Genomic DNA, 3591 nt, shown 5'->3' with positions numbered 1-3591 from the left:
CTCGCAAGACGAAAAGAATCCGTTCCGTGAGTCTCTTTGTCTAGCGGTTTTTTCGTCTTGCGAAGCAAGCCCATTAGCGGATTAGCGCTATTAGCGGCTATTAGCAGCTATTAGCGGCTATTAAAGGCTTAAGGGATTAGTAGATTAGCTGCTAAAAGGCTATTAGCAACTTAGTGCCTTAGAAAAAGGGGGTGGGGAGCGGAAAAAAATCGCAGCAACTTGCAAGACATTTTCGTCTTGCGAAGCAAGCCCATAGGAAATTCGTTTTGCGAAGCACCTCCAAAACGGAAAACCCTTTCGTCTAGCGGGTTTTCCGTCTTGCGAGGCATTCGTCTTGCGGGGCACCACTGTATTTGGGTGCACATTCTGATAAGTGTGATTCACTTCACTAACCAGTCGCCTGTCAGATGTTTTGGACTACAACTCCCATCAGCCCCAGTATCCTATGACATACAGTTAGCATCGTCTTCTAGCAGGGCCCTCACCTCGCACAGAGTCACGCTTTTTTCTCTAATGAGGCTCCTCACACACTCTGCTTCTTTTCACTGAACTGCTGGTTCTTTCGCTGCTCCATTTGTTCAAGCGGCTCAGGGATTATTGCTATTCCACCTTCCATTTCAGCTCAGTCTCGCCTCGCTCACAGGCCCTCCTCCAGGAAACACAGATCCCACTTCTGACACCAGTGTTGCATGCCACCCCTATCTGTGAGGTTTTAGGGGTTCCAGACACTCGCCAGGGTTTGTGTTCCCTTTTGGGAATGAGGCACAGCAAAGACTGGTGTCTTTATGATATATGGTTTATTTAGACATACTATATATACACAACCTGAGCTGATCCCAAGAGACTCTAGTTTGTTCACAACCTTGTTTGCCACAACCTTGGATTCAAACAGACACTCAACATTGCTAGGGACGCGGGTGGCACTGTGGGTAAAACCTCAGCGCCTAGGACTTGCCGATCGCATGGTAGGCAGTTCGAATCCCTGTGACGGGGTGCGCTCCCGTTGCTCGGTCCCAGCGCCTGCCAACCTAGCAGTTCGAAAGCACCCCTGGGTGCAAGTAGATAAATAGGGACCGCTTACTAGTGGGAAGGTAAACGGCGTTTCCGTGTGTGGCTCTGGCTCGCCAGAGCAGCGATGTCACGCTGGCCACGTGACCCGGAAGTGTCTGCGGACAGCGCTGGCTCCTGGCCTATAGAGTGAGATGAGCACACAACCCTAGAGTCTGGCAAGACTGGCCCGTATGGGCAGGGGTTTTTATATATACACAACCTGAGCTGATCCCAAGAGACTCTAGTTTGTTCACAACCTTGTTTGCCACAACCTTGGATTCAAGCAGACACTCAACATTGCTCTGACTCTCCTGTTTGCCGCTTTGTTCCTTGGTTACAATAATCCTACTCCTTACTGCAAGCACAGGGTGGCGTCCAGATGTTTTGGAACATAACTCCCATCGGCCCCAGCCAACAGAGAGAAATAGAGTCATAGAATTGTAGAGTTGGAAGGGACCCACAACAGTCATCTAGTCTAACCCCCTGCTTTGCAGGAACCTCAGCTTAAGCATCCGTGACATGATCATGTTGCCAGGGCTGATGGGAATTGTAGTCCGAAACATCTGGGGGCCACCACCCCATTGAGCGAAGCCTAAGCTAAAGCCATAACATTTGAAACATGGGTAACCCAAGACATCCCGATGGGGGCATTTGTATACATCTCCCTCAAAAAAGTAATTCAAAGTGCATCCCAAATAGTTACAGTACTTCCACAACTCAACAAAACTAAATATTTGGGGCACAAGATACAGTGGTGCCTCGCAAGACGAAATTAATTCGTTCTGCAAGTCTCTTCATTTAGCGGTTTTTTCGTCTTGCGAAGCAACCCTATTAGTGGCTTAGCGGATTAGCGCTATTAGCGGTTTAGTGGCTATTAGCGGCTATTAAAGGTTTAAGGGATTAGCGGATTAGCTGCTAAAAGGCTATTAGCGGTTTAGCGGCTTAGAAAAAGGGGGTGGGGAGCGGAAAAAAATCTCAAGACTCGCAAGACATTTTCGTCTTGCGAAGCAAGCCCATAGAGAAATTCGTCCTGTGAAGCGCATCGAAAAACGGAAAACCCTTTCGTCTAGCGGGTTTTCCGTCTTGCAAGGCATTTGTCTTGCGGGGTACCACTGTATATTAATGGATGGTCATCTGTCATGGGTGCTTTCGTTGAGAATCCTGAATTGCAGAGGGTTGGGCTGGATGACCCTAAGGTCCCTTCCAATTCTGTGATACTGTAATGGTTGGGCAAGCTCGAAAGGGAAATGTTTATTAGTCGCTCCCTAGAAATACAGAGGGAAAGTGTCCAAAGATAAGTGTGCTGGTCCTGTGGGGGGGGGGTTTACTGGGCAGTGTGGTCCGTATCTGGTCCAAGGCTGAAGCGGGGTCCAAGGCAAGGAGTCGGGTGTGGTCAGGAACTCTGGCAGAAAGCAAGATAGGAACAGATAACCAACGATGTTGCTCCCGCAACCTGGGACTGGGCGGGCTGGCCTTTATTTCCTCTGAGGCCTAGGGCGGCCCTGGTCCACAGGTGACTCACCTCCCCTGGCCTGGAGGCGAGCACTCCTCCTGCGGGAACTTAGTTCCCTCCGCCTCTCTGCCCTGAGCCTCTGCAGCTCAGGAGAGGCTGGAGGGTTACCGGACCCAGAGGCAACCTCAGCTTCCCCTGACGGGGCTGAGAGAGGCACACCTGCAGGCAATGGGTCCTCAATCACCTCTGGAGCCAGAGCGGATTCAGCTGGTGTCTGCTCCTGAGGATCCGGCACAGGTGAGGGCCCTTCAGGTTCAAGCCCCTGCCTCGGCTCAGCCGGCCCTGGAGGCGGGGACTCCTGTGCAGGCTGGGATCCCTCAGGTTCAGCCTCTGAATCAGATTCCCAGGCCAAAACAATAAGAGCAATTGGTGCAGATGTTGGAAAATCGGTCATTTTTGCAACTAGTGAAACTTAGGAAGGAAGGAAGAGCACATGCGCAGTCAGATGAAAGACTCATCTATGTCCAGCATCGTGTTCTCACAGCAGCCAAGCAGATTGTTGGGCTGCGTCCAGGGAGGCGGGGGCATTTGGCAGGCTCCCAGCTGCCTCCAGCCACCGGCCGGCAGAACTCCTGTTCTCGGAACAGCATCAACCAGCGACTCGAGTCTCAGAAGCTGAGCATGCTCTTATCAGCAGAGTGAACAACTTCTCACAACGGAAGTGGTGGACAGAGACATGTGTAAGCATTATCTACAAGCATTTATTCAGCATCAGGAACAAAGGGAAAACATGTCTGCTTCCCTTCGTTTCCAAGCAAACAGCAGCATAGCAAAAGCAATATACAACGGAAGTTCCCAGCAAACTGTGCTGGAATGTAAACAGGCATGTGACAGACAACAGTCATGCCTGTTCCTTTTAAGGTGGAACGGAACTATATCCTAACATAGATATCCCAGGGACAAGTTCACAAGCAGCACCTGAGATCAGCAGCAGCGGTCTCCCCACAGATGAGCCCCAGCGACTGGTTTTCAGAGACATGTCGCCTCTGACAGTGGAGGGAGGACCTAGCCATTCAGGCTTCGCAGAC

This window comes from Podarcis tiliguerta (assembly GCF_965153285.1).
Source record: "Podarcis tiliguerta genome assembly, chromosome: 13".
Lineage (NCBI taxonomy): Eukaryota > Metazoa > Chordata > Lepidosauria > Squamata > Lacertidae > Podarcis > Podarcis tiliguerta.
Note: the sequence above shows the minus strand (reverse complement) of the source record.